The sequence below is a fragment of the Accipiter gentilis genome, chromosome 4, assembly GCF_929443795.1.
Source record: "Accipiter gentilis chromosome 4, bAccGen1.1, whole genome shotgun sequence".
NCBI classification, from domain to species: domain Eukaryota; kingdom Metazoa; phylum Chordata; class Aves; order Accipitriformes; family Accipitridae; genus Astur; species Astur gentilis.
Window position 1 is genome coordinate 32,092,624 of NC_064883.1, and position 23,151 is coordinate 32,115,774.

Consider the following 23,151-nt stretch of genomic DNA (forward strand, 5'->3'; position numbering starts at 1 on the left):
GTTCTTCCTCCAGTGAAGAATGTGGAATTCATAAATTGTGGTGATTTGACAAAACTTGCATAAGACCAGAAATCGCAAACCTCCCTTTGCATCCTACAAGCAACCGCACATCCCGCCTCCAAAGTTTGTACATCAGACCCCTAAGAGCAAAGGGAATCTATACTCCTGGGTAGTATTCCTAAAAGAAATAGTCCTTGTGATATTACCAACTGATGAATATAACATTTTTGTGATTTTGACTTGAAAACATGTATTTTGTTATTTTTCTAACAGCACTATTTCATGACTTCGAACTAATGCCTCTTTTTTGCATTTTTTGCAGCTGTGCCCATTTTTGCATAGTGTATAGCTGCTTTGTCCTCTTGGTCAGAAAATACACTTATTATGGCACATGTGAAAATATCATGAAGGTATTTTCATGATGGTTCAGCAGAAAACCTCAGATCCTCAAATCCAGAGGGTCAATATAACAAAGAAGATAGACAGGATCTGTTTGAATCACAAGACCCTCCTGCCAGAAAAGAGGTGATGGATTTCTTACACATCATTTCTTACTGGATATTAGATATCCTCTAATAGACTCACAATAAACTACAGCAGATGTTTGAAAAGCACATAATTTGCAATTGATTATACACATATATCACAAATCAGACATTGTATAAATAATAGTTACCCTGTAATGATATTGCTTTTGTGAACCAGAGATTCAACTATTCAATCAATTGTTGAAATTTCATCACTGGTCTTCTACAGTAAATATAATTTTGAGGTACTAATATCTCCCAGCTAGTGATACTTAGGATACTAACCAAAAAGCGGATCTGAGGCTTCCCTGTGTGTGAGCACATTTTGCACCCACAAAATGATTTGCCCAGACGAGAGTAGCAGCATTTGCATTGGTTGAGTTTCACATGCAATTAATTACTTAGCATGGGATCTATTCAAATGTATGGATAAGATGTGGCAAGAAAAAGAGCACGTATTCTGTTCTGTTGTCACTTAAGGAGGGAAGTCAGTACTGGGTTTGGCCTCCATGCCTGAATCGGACAGAGCAGAGGAGGAGGCTCAGAGACAGAAACCAAACCCAACCAAGAGCAGAGTGTCAGGCTGGAAGGGTTTAAAATGAGCTTCCTTGCACTGCTTGGAAGCTGGAAAAGGAAAGGAGGGTTTCTTCTGAAGATTTTGAAAAGAAGAATAGATGCATCATGATCACTTTGGTATTATTCACCCACTTTGACATAATCTTTGTCTTCTTGGTTTGTTCCTGTCTGCTTTCACATGAACTGAGCAGTGTTGAAAATATACAGACATTTCCACACAAAAGAACACAAACATATCATTTGAATGTGAAAGAGGTGCTAAACAGTGCTCTCATTTAAATGATGCCTAAAGCCAAGAGACACAGGGTCTAAGATATATGAGAACAAGACACAAAACCATCTCTACCATGTTTAAAAGCACATTTGTTTAACTACTCCATGCTGAGATTATGTTCAATATTTTTCCCTAGGCCTGGAGTTGCTGAGACAGACAGAACATAGCTGACCTTTGGAGTAGGATTTTTGTAGAATAAATAAACTGGATGGCAGAGTATAAAAGTTACAAACCTCTTTAGAATGCCATATGTGGAAATCTTGTAAACAGTCCATAAATATCACCTGCTGGGTAGGACTTGCGGAAGCTGCTGCAGAATTCTCTGCTAACATCTTCCCCCCCTGAAACATTGAACCATCTGGTAATGACAATTTATTCTATAGCTTTTCTGTTGGCATGTGCCTGTAATTATAAAACATGGTATTACTAGCTTCAGTCTGGAAGCAACACCATCCCATGGCCTGGGATCAGAAGCACTGACACTCTGACTGAAATGCTGGGGAAGGCTAAAGCCCCCATAGTGACACCAGCACAACATTTGCCTTCCTGTCTTTGGAGGCAACTTTACAGGTGAACATTTTACCAAGTGTGATTGCCAAACTGAGCTCTTTTACTTTTTCTTCCAGAATCTAACTTTCTGATGAGGAAGTTAGCATTTGATCTAATTACCACTGAAGCAAATATTCTTTTTCCACTAGCAACTCAGAGATGACCAAGCTCAGCTGTGCAACAGTGGTTTTAAAACTTGGTAACTTGTTTGTGACTGTCTCTGCTATAACTAATTTTCTGCAATAACAAAGCTATTGACTGCTTTAAGAGTTAATTTCTTACTGAGTTAATTTTTGAAATAGATTTACCTTTCAGTAACAGATCTGCAAATGATGTTTTAAGACCTTATTCTTTTTTACACAAAACTTTTAAACTACAAAAATTATGTCTTTTTATTTTAACAAATTAGGTTTAAATATTCACTCCTTGGCTGACTTTTATCCTGGGAGTGAATTTTTATGGCTGATATTTAAATCCTTGAAAGTAGGGGCTTATAACAGAATCTCTGACACGTTTTAAATGACTGTGCAGCAGTCCTGGTTGGCACTCCTCTGGTTAGCACTCCTTTTAATCTACTGTTTGAATATACTGCTGAAGAAATACTTTAGATTTTAGTGGACAGAATAGTTGTGGATCCTAAATGACTTGCCATGAGAAATGGAATTAAGCACAGTACATATGGTTTAATAGCTTTATCATTATGAACAGGCACAAAGGCTGACATTTGAAAGTCATTATCCTCTTGCACAAGCTGGTACAATTATACTTTTAATCAAGAATTTCTACTTCTTTTGTTACTTCCTGCCTTTCCGAGTTCCTGTGATATACAGTTCCCATTTTGGCCTCATCCTGTTTTGCCCTGCTTCTTGTATGTTAAGGAGTCTAGCTCTACTGTAGGCTAGCATTTTTCAAATGCAGCAGCATACAATAAACAGGAAAGATTCCCTTAGAGACACTGTTGTTTTTAGCTGATCAAAAGGCCATTCTGGCATCCGCTTCTTGCTCAATAAAAATATTATTTACGGAAAAAGAGAAACAACTCTAGATTAACATTGCATCCTTAGCTTGGCTAAAGCCTCAGCAAAAGAAAATGCTGGCGTCATTACTGCTTAACCTATCGCTGCTTAAGTCCACCCTATTTTAGTTACATAAGGTAGAGACAACAAACCAGATTGTAAGTGAAAATACAGTGTCCTCTATTTTTCCTGAATTTTAAATTACAGAACTATTTACTACAATTTAGCAAAACATCAGAAACTTAAGGACACTGTCCTGACAATCTGCCAGGAGTCTATGAACTGCATACAATTTGCACGTTTCATGTCTGTAGGAGTTTTACAGCAACAGGAACTTCAGGATTTGGGCTTCATAACTTGGTCTAAGACACAGTCACTGCTTTGACCCTGATTAAGAAAAAGTTTTGAGCTCAGGCCTAAATGGAAGCATGTGATTACAAATCCTAGCGTGCAATGCTCCATCTTAATAGAAACAGTCTTGTTCATGTGTTGAAGCAGGAATATTTGGGCCTCATTTTAGTCATGTTACTAAGCATGTGCCTAATTGTAAGCACCTGTTGGCTACATTAAATTAAGTGGGGTTCAAGCATATGTTAAACAGGGCTGAATGTGTGCTGAGAGAGGAATGAGGAAGCTCAAGTGAATGAATTGCAGTTGCTGAATTAGGCAGTCTATGTTGTGTGCACTTATACGCTGGTATTTTCCTTTCCATTCCCTTCCACTTCAGGGATGTTGCTCATATCCTTATGCCCTACCAAGTATCATCTTTGCTACAGAAGACCTCTAACTGCTGACCAGCATGCTCCTGTGGTGCATGTGCTCTGCAGGAGTGACTTCGAATGCCACAGACCAGTGAGCACATGTCAGTCTGCCCCACCGAAATTCAAAAAGGCTTTGAGTCAAGCCGCAGAAGCTGCAGGTAACGCTGCCCAAGCAAACACAATTTTACACTGTAAGTACATCAACATGTGATATATTTTAAGACAGCAGTTTCAGTTCTTGAAGAAAATGTTTACTTCTCTATGAACAGAACATAAAGGTCTCGTGCTCATTTTCTGTTTTCATTTTCATTTGTAAACCAATTATACCACTTGTGCATTAAGCCTGTGACATGGCAAACAATTTCCAAAGAGTTGCAAGATTTTTTTTTACCTCATTGACATGGGCAATACTGTACCAACCCTGGCAATCAATCAGCAATGTGTCCACCATGGCAGAAATTAGCTTCTGCAGCTATCTAAGTCTGCCAGCTTTCCTGTCCACTTTGGGCAGCCATTTCTGAGGACTTTGGGTGACATTTATTTGATCTTACAGTAGTTGTCTAAAACCCAGGAGATACTCTGAGCTAGTTATCCCTTCTTAGTATGGGGAGAGAGATAAAGGCACCTTGAAAGAATGATTTGTCCTGGTGATCAGTCTTAAGGTGGGATGTATTTTTGCTGGAGGTATCTCCCTCCCCATAAGCCACAGATGAAGCCCAGATATCCAGTTTAAAGGAGACATTCAGCTTTTGGAAGGGTGAAATTAGGTGTTCTTTCTGCACTTTCTCCCTACTTTCCTCCTAATAATTTCTAAATGACACTTGCTTATCACTCCTGATCATGCCTTGCACTTCCAGCTACATGGCAACTCTGCAGCAAATACGCTGTGTTTATCTCCTACACACAGGCTAACACTGCTTTCTGCTACATGTTCCCTCCACATGGTAATTAATACTGTGCAGCACTTCTTTGGCCAGGAAGAAGCCTCTTTGGTGCATCATTCCTTCTCAACTGTTTAAAAGTGCATTATTAAGCCCAAGTTTGAATTGACAGATGAAAAGAGAAACTTGCAAACGAAAGACAGGCAGGAAAGTTTTAGCCATTAGCAGTGATCTTCTGAAACTTAAATTGGGGATGCAGTTATAAGCGTGGATGAGAAAGGTGTAATGTTGGGGAAAAAGATGAAATTTAGCTTGTAAGTTTGGCTTCTGGCTCTAACTTTCATGTGTGCATCTTACAGTTACTAGACACCTGTGCTTGGGACTTGAAACTTGGCTGGTTGTTGCATCCACGTGGTGTAAAATGGCATAGTAGGACTTTGATCTAATGCTGTGACCTAATCTTGCAGGAAGGAGAACTCTGGCCCTGACACTCTAGGTCTGGGTGAGCTAGCGATTTTTGTGGATGAACATGCAGCAAGTTCGGAGAGTTCAAAAATGAGGGTAGCTGCTCTTGCGGACAGAGCCAACAAAGGCAGGCGCTTGGCAAATACAACCAATTCCTGCCTCTTATCTTTGACATGCTGCCACAGCTTTACAAACACCTTTCAAAGGAAACGTTGCAGTCAGGCCAAAGTAGCAGTGTGTGCTTCCACTGGTTTTGGCTCACCAGGGTGCTGAAGTGGTTGTGCACGTAAGCACGGAGGATGCCGGGCACTCCCAGAGGAGCACGTACTTTGCGCTCATCAAAGGAAGCTGAAACCCAGGAGCTGGCCCACAAAGCATGTGTTCCCGTTGTTTGTAGCCTGCAAAAAAGCAGTGAAGCACTCCCGGATGACTGAGGTACAGATGTGGGAGCTCTGGTTCATGAGCGAGGACTCCAGAACCAGTTTTCAGATAGCAGTTACAGAGATGTTTAAAGTCTGATTTACTGCAAATTGGCTGTTTGTTGTTTGGCTGTTGTGTATGATCAAAATGGGTCATCCCTGCCAAAGGAGGCAAATGCGATTCTGTCAAACAGCATCTAAGTGCTTCCTTTGCTAAGTGGAAACAATTGCTTCTCCTCACTTCGCAGACTTCTGTTCAAGTTCCTCAGGTGGCACTGACACAGTTCACAAATCAAGTATGCCAGTGCTGTTAATATTAAAGAAATAACCGGAAGGAAATGTAGGAATGGGCTTTTTTCCCACAGTAAAATTTCAACTTCCACCGCAAAGCAATATGCAATAATGTTACCATCTGTGTCACTTTATTCAGGCCAGATCCACATTAAGGCTAGAATGGTGTTCCCATGCTGAAACACTGTATCATTATTAGCAATTACCAACATACCTCCATTATTAGCAATTGGATGTCTACAGCCAGTTCGCATCGCCTGTGCTGCTTTTATTTATTTTGGAGAAACAATGAACATAAAATGTCTCTGCTGGACTCTGACACGGTGTGTACAAAGGCAGATGTCTGTTGCAATCTAGGGGGTGGACAGGGAGGAGGTGATGGGGGAATTGCTCAGCCACTGAAAGTTACTTTCATCAGTGTTTCTTTTGGCAAAGACTGCTCAGAAAATGCTAGGGGAAAGGTGGGAGGGAGGCGAAGAGGAGGTGGGAAGTAGGAGACAAAAAAAGCCAAAGATGAAAAGTGTTTTTCTTACTGCAGTCAGTTCAGAAGCTTTTCTGACGGATAATTGCTAATTATTTGAGAGAGATGGGCATTTTTATACAGATAACCATCTCTCTAGCCTTAAAACCCTGTAGAGTTAGGCTGGAATAGCCTTTAACACTGACTTTAAAAAAAACTAAAAACCAGCAGACAGCAAATGGTCTATTTAACACCTGGGAAAAGTAGATACACTGCAAGAAAATATTAATCTCTGTTCAAAAACAGGTGATTCAAGACCTTATTTTTACAGGGCCTTTTAACTCAGACACCAATTCAGTTTTCTGGTTACTGGGTCAGGATGCTTAACGGCTGCGTCAAACACAGGGCGATGCACAAGTGAAGTCCCCAGCTCAATGACTAGGGTATGAGATCTGTTCTAACATCTGAGCACACAGTTGTGACTGCTTCTCTTCAGAATTTGCCAAGAATGCACATTAAAAGAGGCTGCAGGGTAAAAAACTACAGCTGCCTGACAGACAGGCAGCAGCCTCATTTTACACAACTCTTGTCTGTATTCCACTGAAATAAAAACAACAGGCTGATTCATAACTTTCAAATTATCCATGCAAGAAAAGTGGATTTTCCCCTGCTATATAATGAGAGTGTAGGAGCCCTCTTTCTCAGTGCCATGCTGGGGAAACAGTCCACAATCTGCCCCCTCGCTGCAGCCAATACAGACCATATGCACTAAAACTGGCTTTAACAACCCACTTGTTAACAGCTTTTTCATTGCATGTGCTTGATACGGTCCTTAACAGAAAAGTATATTTTTGATCCTTTTCTCCAGATCTCAGTCTTGGGCCTGGATACTCTGGGAGGGTTTGCCATGCTGGCTGCGGCCATGACTGTATGCTTTCATCATAGACTGGGGGGAATGCACCATGGTGGCTCGCCAGGACAGAGTGGAAACTGCCAGACACATGCAGCCTTGGTGAGCTTTGGGCAAAACTTACCTCCACCTGGTATTGGCTGTTTTGGTCCTAAGTCCTGCCTGCCCTGAGCCCTGATACTGAGACGGCTCACCTTCATGTTCTTTCCTTAAAAAGGTCTTTTCTGGGCTTCGCTGAGACCGCAGACCATGACCCAGCGGGGCCCTGCAGCCACCATGTAGTGACATGCTTGTGGCCCTACCCCTCAGCCCTCTTCCTAGGGTGGGTCAACCCTACATGATATTTCCATGTATTTTAAAATGGAAAAACAGAAGGGAACCTTCTTTTCAATAAAAGCATGCAATCTAAAATTTTAAAATTAGTAAGGAGAGCTGGTGAGAAACTAATATTTACTTCAGCAGAAAGGCTGGGATAGGCCATGAAATAAAGGTTCTGAAACAACCTAACTAGGTCTTCTTTGTTTTTATGGAAACATTTGTGTTTACATGGATTGCTTCATTTTAGCTTTTGTACTATATAAAATGAAATTCCTTTGAGAAGTAAGTTGGATGAGGTGATTTCCTGAGGTCCTTTCCAACCCAAATGATCCTATGATAGAATGAAGCAAATGCAATACAGCTCAATAAAACTTTATTTTCATATAAGAACCAAAGAAAAATAATCAAATTTTAAAGATCTTTCACGATTTTATCATAAAAAATGGAATGAAATTCATGCCAAAATTGAATTCAATGCTGCCACTTTGTTTTCTGGGGGAAGAGAACTGAACAGTTTGAATTTAAGCCATTGCATGGCAATTAGCCTCAGAACCAGACAATGGACTTTGCCTGGTTTACATAGTACATGTTTACAATAAAACTTCCTAATATGATTTAAACTAGTTTTTCCCATGAAAAATATTTTCTCTACAGAAGCCTTCAACTAGTAGCAAACTGTGTTACATTTTTCAGTGCAGTTCCCACACAAGCAAAATCCACCAGTCATCTATGTAACAATTTTGCTGATGCTGAGACTAAACTAATCTGGAAAATTCTTGTACTACTTTTCTGGCAAAAGCTATATAAGATCATACTTTACTAAAAATGCATTTTCCCTCCAGGTTCCTTAGTGGCAATACAGCAAAAAAGGTGTTCCTTGGGATACAATAAATAAGCACGTGCATGTGTGTATGTGCAGATGTGTGAGATTTCTCCAGCACTGAAATATACAGTTGAGGTTACAGCAGTGACAGTTCCATTATAATCCCATTTTCACATGCTCAGAGCTTTCTGAGCTGTATTATTTTGTCACAGAGGTTTACATTTGGCCCCTAGCTCATAGGTGATATTTTTTTGAGGTTTCACAAAACCTATTAATCCATTTTTTAGTTACCAGAGGGTAAATAAATGCTTTCCCTACCTCTTAGATTCTTGTAGCCCTGTTATGCCATTGATTTTTACACAGAACTCTCTGCAGAATTTAATAGCAATCAGCAGCCTGATGTGCCTTAATGACTTCCTCTGTGCGTTCAAAAATGGCTAAACTTGACAAGTTGAAACCTTCCAAGGGGCCAGTGCTCACTGAGTAATAGCTCCCAGGTCAGTATGGGATTATTATTTTAAAGTAATAACAGAATAAAGACATTAAGATTTCCTTGAGTTTATAAAAATGTTTTGAAAATTAGTTTTGTCCCCAGAACAGCCCCTGAGTTTAGAGCTATATGGCCACTTCTCAGCTTGTGCACATCAGATTAGACCTACTGCAGTTATTGTAACTGCAGCAGGGAAGGATCCAAACAGTAAAGGAAATACAAAGCAGTCAGTCATAACTTCATTGACTTCACTAGAAACATGCAGACATAAAAATGGTATAGTTAGGTGGAGGATGGGATCCTTAATGTCAATGTTAGCTATTTTGCAGAGTATTTTTGTGTAGTATTTGAAAGAGAACAATCTCCTCAAAACATAAGCCTGCACAACACATAAAAGAACATGGCATAAGAAGTTTTTTCTGTGTCAGTCCACCTCATTTATCTCCAACACACCTGCCAGGGGACAGCAGAGGGACAGTGTAAGGATCTTTGTCCCAAACATGCCAGCAATTTGCAGATCAGGGTCTTCCTGAGCCAAAAGTCATGTCCTTGTGTTTAATGGCTTTAAATCCATTTTCTTCTCATTGGTGTAAGTTGGCTTTGAGGTCAAGCAAACATGTAGCCTCCATAACAATAGGACTCCTAATGCTATTTTACATTTACTCAGAGGAAAGGATGGTAAACTCAGAGGGGGTTTTTTGGCTGGGATGAATTTTGCTTTCTGAAAGTTTTGATTATGCAGTGAGGGGTGAAGAAATATAGCCAAGCAGTGAAATCAACATAAATTAATACTTCCATATCCTTTTCATTCTATGTTTCTTCTGTAAGTTTGCCACTTGATTGGGAGTTTCAGGGCTGTGACTGAGAACAGAAACAGCATCAGGAAGCTGGAAGTTTAGCAAGAATCCAGCATTGCCAGCCCTCGTGACTTTTATCATAAGTATCATGAAATTTTGTTGCAGGTTTTAAAGCATGAGCTGCTGATGTCATGGTATTGCCAAACTTCTCGTTTAAGGTGGAGGAATTTTTTGGCTATTATTATCACAGAGGAAATCCCCCAAAATATACTAGATGGAAAATGAAAAAGAAATCAACAGTGATTTTTGAGGTATAAGGATTTTTATAAAGTCTCACTATTTTTTGAGGCTTGACTTACAATGTCCAAAACTTGGAGTGGTCAATATTGAGAAAGAAAACTGCTGTGTTTTACTCAGGAGAGTGTGAGCTTTCATATTACCTATAGAGAGGTGATAGGGAAGGACGAGGCATCAGATGGAATAAGCAAGCCACAAAACAGCCTGAAATGTTCTGAAAGGAGATTAAGAAACAAGGTGGATGACCTAGCACAGTACTTCATGCATTACATGTACTCTAAACCCAGAATTTTTATTTATTTATTTAATCATTGTTCTAGCAGTACAAATGCATTTGAGAACTCATGGGCCTCTGCTCCCCTACACGCACTGTGTGCACTGGAAGAAAAGTAATGCCCAAACTGAGAAAAATTCTACAAGATACACTGGCACCAGAACAGTGCTCTTCAAAAAAGGGTTTTCTGGAGCCTAAAATAATTTTTTTTCAGTCCAAGTGAGACTGGGGAGAAATTTTGCTATTGACTTCAAGGAAGCCAGAATTTCACCCTATGTGCAAGGATGGGGAATGTTCCCTCCTGTTTTGGGTTTGTGTGGTGGGGTTTTGGTAGTGGTGGAGGGGCCTGCAGGGGTGTCTCCTGTGAGAAGCTGCTGGAAGCTTCCCCGACTCCAAGCTGGACCCACCTCTGGCCCAGGCCGACCCCATCGGTGATGGCAGTAGCACCTCTGGGAGAACAGAGTTAAGAAGGGGAACCTGCAGCAGGGGAGGAGATGGGAATGTGAGAGAAACCCCTTATGTAGGCAGTAAGGTCAGTGAAGGAGCGTGCAGAGGTGCACTGTAGGAGGGGATGCCCCTGCAGCCCGTGGTGAGACGGCAGGCTGCCCCCCCAGCCCAGGGAGGGGAGCGGGGCAGCAGATGCCCACCTGCAGCCCGGGGAGAGGGGAGCCCACGCCAGAGCAGGTGGATGCCCCCGAAGATGGCTGTGACTCCCTGGGAAAGCCCATGCTGGAGTAGTCTGTGACTGAGGATCGGCCCACAGAAACAACCCATGCTGGAGGAGTTCGTGGAGGACTGTCTCCCGTGGGAGGGTCCCCATGGTGGAGCAGGGGACGAGTGAGGAGTCCTGCCCCTGAGGAAGAAGGAGCGGCAGAGACAAGGTGTGAGGAACTGACCACAACCCCCATTCCCTGTCCCCCTGCGCTGCTGGCGGCGGGAGAAGGGAGAGAAAACTGTGAGTGGAGTTGTGCCGGGAAGGAGGGAGGGATTGGGGGGGAAGGTGTTCTAAGGTTTGGTTTTACTTCTCATTATTCTTCTTTTAATTTGATTGGTAGTAAATTAAATTGATCCCCCCCCCCCCCCCCCCCCCCCCCAAGTTGAGCCTGTCTTTTGCCCATGGACCATAAGTGGTGAGTGAGCTGTCTTGACCCACGAGCTTTTCCTCATGTTTTCTCCTCCTCATCCCACTGGGGTGGGCAGGGGGGAGCAGTGAGTGAGCAGCTTTGTGGTGCTTTGTTACCGGCTGGGCCTAAGCCATGACACCCCCCATAGCAGACAGAGCAGGCCCAAAATCTTTGTGTCATCTGGTTCCACCCAATAACAGCTTTATAGAAGTAAGTTAAGAATGAATAACTTAACAGCTGCCCAAGGCGGCTCTAAAGTGCTGCTTTCCCTCACTGCACATGAGAAGACAGCCATTAGCATTGCTGCTGCTAGGTTCACTACTCCTCGGGGGACGCTGCATTTGCAGAATGGCCTGGGTTTGTACTGGCAATATGCACACATTTGAAATTGCTTGCATTTGGATGCTGTTTGGTGCTCAGTTTTGAGTTAGTGCTGTGTCTGTTATAGATTCTTCTCATCACGGATAATGTGTCTCTTGTGAGCATGAGTCCTATTCTTTATTTTTGTTTGGATAACACTTCTCTGAAAGTCAAAAGATTGCCACATGCATTTTTACACAGCAGTATATTGTTAAAAAGGATTAACAGCTAGAAGATGAACAAATATAAAACAATGGCAAATAACTATTATACTACACTACATTTTCACCCAGCAGTCTCTAAGGACTTCACAAACACTAATAAGCGCATCCTCAGATATTTGCAAACCAGAGAAATATTATTCTCTCTAAGGGAACTGAGGCACAAAGGTGATGATTGGCTGGCCCAAAACCAAGCAGTATGAGAGTGTTAGCACTTTAAACCACCACAGTGCCCTAGCACCCAATCCTGTGTACTTCTTTAAACTAGTTAGTGGAAAGAAAGGTTTGTACACATGACAGAAGGACTTTGGTCTTTATGCCACCTACTTTTAAGAAGCTCCTACCCATTCTGCCTGAGTATTAAGGTCTGATCATGCTGAATGGCAAAACTTTAACTGACCTCACTCTGAGTTAATGCCATTTCAGCTACAATACTGGCCTTTCTTCTGAGAATGTCTAGGGAACTGTAGAATTGTAGAGTCAGCTCCTCACTCAGCTGATGTAAATCACTGGTGTTCCACTAACTTCAGTAGAATGGTCTTTGGACAAATTAAGAATCTGGCCCATGAAAAACAGTTTCCTTTCCTTATGTATTTAAATAAAAATTATCTGATATCTTTCAGATGAGAAAGAGCTGAAGCTGGGATGTGGCAAGGAAGGATATATTTTCCTTTCTATGCTGAGCATATGGGGACATACAAAAGTTACCCAATGATCAGATGTTTATTTTCAGAGCACTCAGAGTTTGATTTCAGAGCATCAGCTGAGCTGTGGTCACACCTATGAGCATATTTTACTTTCTAATGTTGGGGGTGGGGGGAGGAACAACTAAAAGAAGGGATAAACTACCTTGTACATCATATGGAATATAACGGGGTGAGAGTGTGCATATGGACAATTTCCATGGAGTAAGCGAGGTGCTTGAAGGTCACACCACAGTAATTTATCTAGCTGCCTAGTGAGGCAAGTTAAAAAAAAAACCTTCCTGGAAAGCATAGTTACAGCAGGCAGAGGAACTGCTTAGCTTAGGCACTTTGCCTAAGCTTTTGTTCAAAGAGTAAAAGCTGGGAGAAAATGGATGTGTCAGTAAGTCCCCCAATATGCACATATATATATATGTATGTCTATATTGCAATTTACAACTTGCAATCAGTAAGGCATTCTAATTAATTTTTGCTAACAAATTTAGCTAATACAGTACCTAAAAACCTCTACTAGCATTTGTGACTAGTTATGCAACACCAAAGTAGGTCTATACAGTGTTTTTACAGACACTTCAGCTATACTAGTTTAGAAACCATTATAGATAAAGCAGTACAGTCCCTGCTACAAACTGCTGACATTAGCAAGGTTTATTCTGCAAAGTACTGACATAAGACATCTTTATAGTAGAATATATGTAACCCCCAGTGCGGGCTGAATTGTTTTAACTATACACAAACAAAACCTTAATTGAAAACATTAATCAGTACAAAAATCAGTGTATGAAGACTAGGCTTTAGAAGGTAAAGATACAAGTCTTAAGGAGTGCACAGGTACACTTAATTAAAAGGTGTAAAAATGTGCAAAGTGAAAATGTAATAGCCAGTAGAAAGAGCCTAATTGTCTGGGAAATGTGACACCGGCTCTTGGAAGTAAGTTTTAAGTTTAGTTTGGGGGAGACCTATTTATGTGGGAAAGGCTGAAGAGCACTGGTTTCTTGAATAATGACATGCTATGATGGGAAGAATAAGAAGCAATTTGGGCACTATTAGCTACACTGTTCAAGAGTAATAAGGAACTTGAAAATGATGTCAGAGAAATTAGATAAAGAAGACTATTATTCTGTTTGAAGGCCATAGCTGTGGAGGATAAATGAAAATGGAAACCAGTAAGGAATATAATACAATACGCTTACGGTATTTTGTGTTTGAGCTATTAGCAGGTGCAACATTATTGGCATCAGCGGGGCTGTCTTCACTTGCTTCCCAGCTCAATGTGGTACTGTATCTATTTTATATACCTACATTACATGGTGTATGTGCTATTGAAACACAACAGAAGACTTTTGAAATGCATTAGAATGTTAGACTATATAGAGTGGTTAAAATGTGTACCTGCTTTAACTGCTTGCCATCTGAAATACAAGGAGATGAAACTAAATTGTCTGCTGTAAATGCATGTAAAGAAGTTTTGGATTTAAGCCCAGATATGAATATACAAATAGATAAAGTTTATAGAATTGTGACACAAAGTCTCAGGGGTTTTGTGGGAATGTCAAAAAACACTCAGCAATCAGAACATATGCCTGTCATGTTAATACATCTTATGCCTCTGTCTCTAAAACAGATTATGGAGATGGTTGTGAAACAGAAAAAAAAAGAACTTTTATTTAAGAGCTACCTTTGCATATTTTTCCAGACTTAACTAAAGCTACTCAAATGGAGCAACAGCCTAGCATTTCCTCTAAGAAGGGTTTTTAGCATGAGGGATGTAAGCCCCTCATTTTGCATCTGGCAAAGTGGAGTGATCGCTATGGAAATAGGCAGCGTAGCCTACGTTTCTGCATGGTGATCCAGCTAAAGCTTTTCTCAATTGCTGATCTGCTTCCCTTGTTACAGATGAATACATCAGAGGAAAGTCAGTAGAAGTTGACTGGCTTAATGACAGATTGGCACAAGATCCTATAACAAGGCAAACTTTGATTCTTACTCATGCACTTAGCAACTTGTCCCAAACCTTCACTATTATGAGCTAAGATTCTGGAGAAGAAATGATAACTTATTTATGGTGATTTATGAATTGAAGGGACAAAAAAGAAGGAAGCTGAATTTTCTACTGTATTGTAAACTAATCTGCAAGCATCTGAAATCCATTGTTATAAAAAGTAATTATTGATTTGTGTAGTGCCATAAATGTATGTCCTGACTATTAGCCCTGCACAAGTGAGTCTGTTGTTTTAATTGACTTCAGTGGGACTGCATATGTGAACAAGATGAGCAAAACTTTGGCTATGAGGGAACATTTCTCAAAGCTTGAGGCAGAATAATCTCACAGGTGTGAACAGACCTCTCTATTTTTCTCTAGGTTACTAACTTCCAATTTAAGAAGGAGTGTTGCAAAAGAAAAGAAAAAATACTATCTGCAGCTTCTTTTCCAACATGAAAAGCAGTGGGGCACTGCCCCAGCACAGGGCTGAGCTGTGAGGGCAGTGTGTGCCCACCCTTGCAGTGGGGTGCTCCAACCCTCCTCCCACCCCAGAGCTCTGATGGGCTATGTCTTCAATGGGGGCATGGAGCAGCCCACAGTGCAAATATACAATGGAGCCCCAGCTGCTGGGAGTGTAAGGAAGGGATTAACCCAGGCTCTCATTCAGTGTGAGGCTCAGCCCATCTGTATTTAGGGCAGGCATGGGGCATTTGGCCACTGCAGCTCCACATCAGCATAGAAAGCAGCAGACAACCACCCAGTTTCTCCTATACAACAGCTGGTTATTGTGCTTCTGGGATGTGCATAGCTTCTTCTGGAAGAAATCACCACATCAAATGGGTGTCTCTTCCACATATGGAGATATTTTCTCAATGGTCCTTTTGAGCCATCTAAATTTTTCGTTTTATAGCATTACGTAAAATACTTGTAATGCTATTAACATGCAAGATGAGTTTAAATATGCACAATCCTTTTCTGTTTAAATGAATTATTATAAAGCTCACACAGTTCACAACCAGCTTTGTGGATCACAGAGTTTCACAGTACCTTATGTGTGAGAAGCAACAAGAAATTTGATTTTTTTGAGGTTACGTTTTCAAAAAAGTTTGATATTACCCATGAAAAATCAATTTCCTCCATGGAAGTTTAGGACTTGGGAAGGGGGTTATTCTCACATTTTTCTGAATTCCTAGAGAATAGCAAATGACCTATGCTCCCAAAAAGTTGGCAGGTGACTTATTAAACTTCCCTCAAATCTCCTTCAGGAAGTTCATTAAAACTCTATTTGGAAATGGCCAGGTGCTTGCTTCCCACAGTGCAAGAGGGAAATCTGTCACCCTGTTTAAAAAATTGTTTGGTTACTTGGGATAAAGAAATAATCATTATACCAAGCTGTGTGGTTTTGTGATGGAAAACCATGGCCTGGTGAGAAAAGTGCCAAGGTCAATGCAATGAAAGACCTGTAGTGAACTCAGACCTGATTTCAGAAGTCAGTGGTGGATGGCGGCCAGGAGAACAAAGTGTTTTCTGTGGTTCACTTGAAAACACTTTTTAAGATTCTGGATGAAAATAACTCTCTAGCTTAAGAGAGTTTTTAGCCTGAAAAAATATCATTAGAAAAGAGTTTTATATGTTTTATGAGGATCACTAAGGCTGACAAAATTACCTTGTTTGACACTGGATCCTGACCTAAATACTATGGCCAAGTCAACTAACAGGAAAATAGTAGGGCTAAGCCTTTTTCATTCTTTATTCTGCCAAACCACTGCCTCTTGCAATCAGGATTGATTACAAACACCCAATTAAGAGGCATTTGGAACATGATCTGAACACTAATCCTGTCTCTTTTTCTCTTTATACCTAATTATCAGCCTTAAGATGGGTATTAGCGCTTTAATTAGTAGATTTACTTTAGGAACTTCTACGTAAACTAAGAAATATATACTATATGCCTAAATGAATGTATATATGCACAGTCTTAGAGAGGTTCATGTAACACATACACCTATATCCAAGTAGTTCTGTGTGATATATAAGTCTAGACATATACATGTGAGTGCATGTATATCCTGTTTTCAGACATAATTTCATTCTTTGGAAATACTACAAAAGAAAATAATTGAATTTGGGTTTACATCAGCTGTATAAAAATCTTTGTATCATAATTATGAAATTATGATCCAATGTTATAGCTTGCAATAAGCTATAATTAAGAAACTAATTTTCAGCAACACATAGGTTTTTGTTTTAATTACATTAGCAGAAGAGAGGGGGGTGGAGAGGAGAGCAGGGTGGGGTTGACTGAAAACACATTGAGTGTTTCATAGGGCTAATGCCAACAACTCTGGGCTTCAATTTAGAAAGAACTCAGCCCTCTGTTCTGGATTTGTCTACTTCTGTCCACAGAAAGGATGAAGGATTAAGATCATGGGAATCCATATTTGACCCTCAAACTTTTTCCTGTCTGAATGGTATCTGGTTGTAGCACATCAGGACAGAAGTCTCCCCATAGGTCACTTAACTGTCTGGATTAACAGAAACACCTGCATATGTTTGTTATTATGATTTTAGTGCACTACTGTACAGGGACCCAAGTCAAGACTTTATTGTGCCAGGGAATGCACCCATACACCTAGAGTACAAAACCAGGCTCTGCATCCAACACCTCAGCCCTGAAGGGAGGCCAGCACAGACTCTCTAGCTATGACCAGGCAGTTTGGTCATGGTCTCCCTAATACCTTTTCCTGAGAAAACTCAAACCGCTACTCTAAGAAAGAATTGTTAAACAGTTTGACAATAGAGCCTTTCACAAGAGTTAACTGCTTGAATAAACAACAAAAGAGTCAGATTATTACACTGTGTAATCAGAAGACCAATATAATTTCCAACTTCTTTCAAGTCTTACTTAGTATCTGAAGCACAACAAAATAAGAGCATTATCTTTAGGTACTTGCATCTGATACTTGTGTGCCATGCTGAATCCTGTAGCAAAGAGCACATACTTGTATATACTTTCATGATCCAGAACTTTTCATTTCAGAAAAAGTATTCTTTTTGTGTGTGTGTCTGTGTGGTAACATGATCCATGTCTACTGCAACAAGTGTTTTTTGCTTCTCTGATCCTGCGAAGTCTCTGGGCTGACCACTTCCCTTGGCACAGTTTTATGTAGCCTTCCAGAGGGTATCGAACAGCAGTGGTCACCAGCAGGGCTCTCTGGAGTCTAGCAGCACGCTCCCCGAGAAAGCCTTTCGGGTGCTTTATATAAAGTAGAGAAATGCCCTCAAAGTGCACCCAGAAACATGACGTATCACATAGCCCCCAAATCCACTCCAACGCCTCATCCTAAACTATGCCAAAAATACCTGTTTCTTGTTTTGGGGACAGAATGAAGGATGGTCTGTTTCATCCCGTTAGTACTCCCAAATAATCTCTCAGTAACCCCAAACAGCTTTTGAGGGACAGATTTTTGTGGTAGACAAGGGGGTGGAGATGCCGCCCCTTTGGCCCAGGTACAGCCTTCCCAGTGGGTCTGTCGGTGCTGGGCCCCACATCCCACTCACAGCTGCGTGGAGCCTGGCTTTGACAGAGAGACGTTCAGGCCTTTGCCAGCCTCCTGCAGTGAGGTACGTGAGTGGGGCGGCTCAAGGTGTGTGGGCTGGGTGATTTAGTTAACTTAAATCAGAGCAAACACAGGAGCATGGGCCTTCCTGGAGCTGCCCTCCGCAGGTGAGGAGGGGGCATTCCCGCCTGGCTTGGGTACCTCGTTCTGAGGCAAATTGCTAAAAGCCTGACACTGATGACCAGAGGAACGGGGCCAGGCCATTAAAACCGTATTTCTGTCTGAAAGCTCAGAGGCCTTGGGTCCTTTGGACTTCTCTGTCCAACCATGGACAAATTTGGTCCTTGCCTCTCACAGGCCTGAACGAATCTGCTCCTTTGCTCGCTCTGCTGCTTACCTCGTGTTGTCAGCTGCAGTAACCCTGCTGCCTGCCATGCTCAACAGCAGCAGAGGGAGAGGGAACTAGGAAGCTCTGACTGACATTTGCCGTCAAAACAACTGATACAGTTATAAACCAGTCCCACAAGGCCTGTGCTGCACCCCTCCTCACAGCCCTAAGAGAGTCACCGGAGACAGCTCCGTGGAAGCGGAGGGCAACGACAGTGGGGTTGCACTGGGCCCAGACCCTCCATTACACCTTGGAGCAGTTTGTGGGAACAGTTCAGGGCTGGTAAGCCCAGAGCTAGGCTCTAGCCACACCTCTAGGGAGTCAGAAAGCAGTTATCATGTGTGCAGCCATTGACAGGACCCTTCTGACAGGCAGACCTGTCAGTGATGTCCTTTACAGGCGGTTCTCCTCTAGACAGGCAGCTAGGCCATGTGCACCGCCGCATTGCCACAGCAGCTCGGTGCCATCCGGGGCTCCTCTTACTCCCATCGGCTCAACCCAAAGGGCTCAAACTGCCTCTGCATGAGAGAAACATGAGGCACAAGGTCTGCACAAAGCCCGCCTCGCTGCATGGAAGAATAGGAATCAGGATGTAGACAAAAGTAAATGAAAGCCTAAACTTTGCAGAAACTAAAGAAAGGCTGAGCCATGGCTTGCCTTGCTCCTGTTTATTTTACCAGCTTCAGTTTGTTATACCTACAGATTTATAGCATAAATCCATTGACATTATTTAGAAATAAAATGGATGGATGGGTTTCTAACATCATTAAGGTCTATAGGAGGTCCATGGAGCTATAGTTTCACTCTGTAGGTTTGGAGAGCTATGCCTTCCTCCTTACACAAGGATCCAGAGGGGCTGTTTTCTTCTATATAAACAAACATAGGTATTTTTTGCTCTGTATTCTATAACTTGACTGCAATTTCTATACAGCTCTAATCTCATCAGCGTAACTAATCCCTGGTAAATGTAATATAAAGAATAATTATCTGTGACATCTCTCCTTCCACAACTTGAATGTTTCCAAAATGGGCAATTTTTCCATTCCAAGTGATTTGACAGCATTGTGTATACACTCTATAATTGTCAAGCAAGGATGATATTTACTCTCTACATCTATAAATGATGGCCAATAAAACAATTGTGCTGTGTGGTATGTCTATGAAAACTTTGTAAAACAATACAGTCAAGTCTGGCAACAAAGTCAATAATTTGTCAGTAAGGAAACCACTATTGGGCTTTCTCTACCCAACCCTCCACCTTTCTTAAGCCCTTTTCTTCTGAAGCTTCACATTCATTTTCTTAATGTTTTTAACCTAGTGTCTGTGAAATTTTTATTGCTCCCTAGATAATGACATCTGATCTGAATGTAACCACACACCTCTTTGCTCAGCAACATTTGTCACAAACCATTATAAATTATCATGCTGATAGTGTGCATTGCTGGGAAACCGGAAAAGTTCCATAAATTCAAAGTACTGTATCAGTGACATTCTTGTTTATTATCTAGGTATAAAGTTTTACTAGATTCAAGATGGCTACATTTACACAGTAGGATACTTCAGCAACACGAGACTTGTACAGCTTGCACTAAGTGCTGAAAAGCATTTACCACATGCAACAAACACTGGAGCATTTAAACTAATATGTAGCCATATGTTTTGTCTCTTCTATTCATTTTAACCATGTTCCTGACTCCAAAAATGCATGGCTGTTATTGGGGCTTGCTTGAGAAAAGGCAAAATGGCAAACAGAAACTACTTCTCTCTTGAAGTACAACCATAATTCCTGTTTCTTGGCCTCCTGAAGAGGAGGCATAACACTCATTAAAGTTAAAAGTTAAAAAGAGACTGTGTATTTTTTCATTATGTATGTCCTTGATAACAATCTGTGGTTGACATGTTTGTATACTTCCTGTCAAGACCCAGTATTTCCATTATGCTGGTTCAGTAGTTCTGGCTAGAAGATTTTTTATTAGATGAACCTAGCTTGTGTGAACATATTTTTAATTATTTGCGTATCTTTATTCTTCAAAACTGTGAAAGTGGAGCCCTTTGGAATGCCTCCAGAGAAACAGGAATTTTCATCATGTTTGCTTGAAATTTAAAACAACTCAAATGGTTCTGATTGTCAGAAAATCATACATATATGAATTGTATTAAGAGTCATTTGAGAAATACTTATTCATTAAAGCGTAGCATAATAAGTAGGTAAATCAAGGGCATATTTTTAAAATTCATTCCAAACCCTAACATACAAAGAGACTAACTGGGAACAGCTTCAGTACAGCTAATGCTTAAATTTGCTGCTTTTGATTCTCCTCAGAGAATCAACCTTTCACCACTTTTACATTTCAATACATCTAGGCCTCTATACAGAGTAATATTTTAAAAAGTTAGATAAGGTCTCTTGATTTTCTTGTTGGCACTACAGAACAAGAAGGTAACCTTTCCAAAGTCGCATTGTTTCCCTCCCTGGGCTCCAGGGGTCCTTGTTCTTAAAGTTGTTTTCAACGCTAACTGAGGTCTAAGATGCAATGAACAGCATTATAAAGAGGATTTTGGGAGCTAGGCCAGCAAACTAATCTTGTCTTCTAGTCTACTCTAATTGTATGGGGCATTTTTTGTTCCCAGACATGAATTCCCCTATCTCTCATTTTCTATCTGCATTTCATATTTAAGTGCTTATTAATTTCCAGTGCTAAACCTTTCAATAAACTAGAGTGTAACCTAAATTGCACAATTCTAGATTGCAGACCGAGTTGCTAATAAACTAAGTATATTAGGAAATCAAAATGTACTTAGCTGCAAAACCAAAAAATCTTGTGATATGTTTTATTGCATGAATCTCCTGTTGTATCCAATATTTGGTACAAGGAATGTGAATTTTGTAAGTAGACACTGAAATTTCAAACCACAGAGATTGTTGACAAATTCCTGTTGATGAAATCATTTTCTTTTATTCTGGTCCTAAGTTTTTTTGGCACAAATACAATCCCGCTCAAGTTAAAAAGAACAATTTTAAATATAAGTGAAGTAGCAGCTGAGTAATTTAGCTTAGCCTAGAAGATTAGCATTTCAGCATAGACCAAATAATGGTAAAGTCATCACCATCGCACACTGCAAAGACAATGCAACCAGCCCTATTTAGAGACTTCCTTGCACCCACTACCATCTCATTACTTCACTGGGCCCCCTTTCAGAGGAAGAAATAATGCAGGGGGAAGAGTGGGCAATGAATATTGAGAAGGGAGCAATGGAGAGAGGGAATCAATCCCTTCCCTGGACCCAGTTCAGCTCAGTCTAGCACTGTTTAGCACAACACTATGCCACAAAGATTACTTGTTCTTCAAATAATTGTATGCTGTACACCACTTTACTGCTGTCAAAGACCATGTTGGTTTTACAGCGTTGGAAAAACATGTGTTCTAGCAAGGAGCAAAAAGGATTTGACACTGAAATATGCTTGATTTAATTTCCTAATCTTTATGTAAGAGACAAAGAGAGACAGACAACCATTTTAAAGCATTAGCACTGTCCCACAGAACGAAAGCAAAACCTGTATCAGGAAGGCACAGGGAAGTGAATAATTGCCTGAGTACAACAAATTAAAAATTAAAGAATGGGAAGTCAGCATGTGAGCATATGGCATGAATATGAGCTGCAGCTCTAATACCACAGTAAAAACTCATTTTAATGTAGAAACGGGTTAGTTTTATGAGCATAGGGTTTTCCTGCATTATCACTCAACCATGGTACGGAAATGCTGATGTATAAGAGGTTATAAAAAAAACAACAAAAAAGCAGCTAAGCACCACACTGCATCATTAAAGAACTTCATTTTTAAGGGAAATCAATAATTGTGATCTAAGTAATCAATTTATTAAATAATAGGAACAAAGATGTGCATGGTAAAAATTAAGTGTTTGAGTACAATTGCTTTCTTTCTCCAAGTCCAGCACTCTAACCTCTTGGTCTGTTACAACCACTCCTGACGATGCTGAACATCATTTTACAGGACCAAATCCTGTAAAATCTCGACTACTCCCATGAAATGCCAAACCCCAATGGCTATTGAATTTAATCTCTTTCTGACATGCAGAGGAAACCTTGACTGGTAGCACTGATGAAAAATAACTCCCTCTTGCGATTGTCATAAGGGGATGAAAAAACCTTGATACTCAAGAAATTTTAAAATAATGAATCTCTAAAATGAAACAAATGAAGTTAAATGAAACAAATTACTTTCTTCATGAAAGAAGTAGGCTGAATTTAGAGGGCTTGTTGAAGAAGAGAATCATCTGGCCTTGTGTTGCCTTGTGTAAGCTATGTGGTTTACAGATTTGGGGAAAAGTGGAGAACAGCTTCTGGGAGGCTCTGACTCACCTTACCACTCCTGGAAGTAGGTAGTCAAAGGGAATGCAGGCACAGGGGAGCAAAGGGAACCTCAGCTATCCCCCTCCTCTGCTCAGGGCACTACTGTTGAGTAGGAGGAGGGGAAAGAAGAGCTACTGCCTATAAATCAGCAGCAAATGGAGAAAGGGGGAAGTACGACTGTGAGTCCTGTAGTCCACTGCCCCTTAATGGGTGAGAGTAAATGCCAGACTAACTGCGTTAAGAGGATTTGGCAATTTGTAAATTGCCTGTTTCTGCCGTAGGCTGTTTGTAGCGGTGGGGTTACAAAA

At 40.8% G+C, this 23,151-nt stretch overlaps 1 protein-coding gene across 3 annotated transcripts in view; it reads right to left on the reverse strand.

Moving 5' to 3' along the window:
- The window catches only part of NRP1 (neuropilin 1), a 117,100-nt gene that overhangs the window by 88,924 nt on the left and 5,025 nt on the right, over positions 1-23,151 (reverse strand). The gene's annotated exons all lie outside the window — the stretch shown is intronic.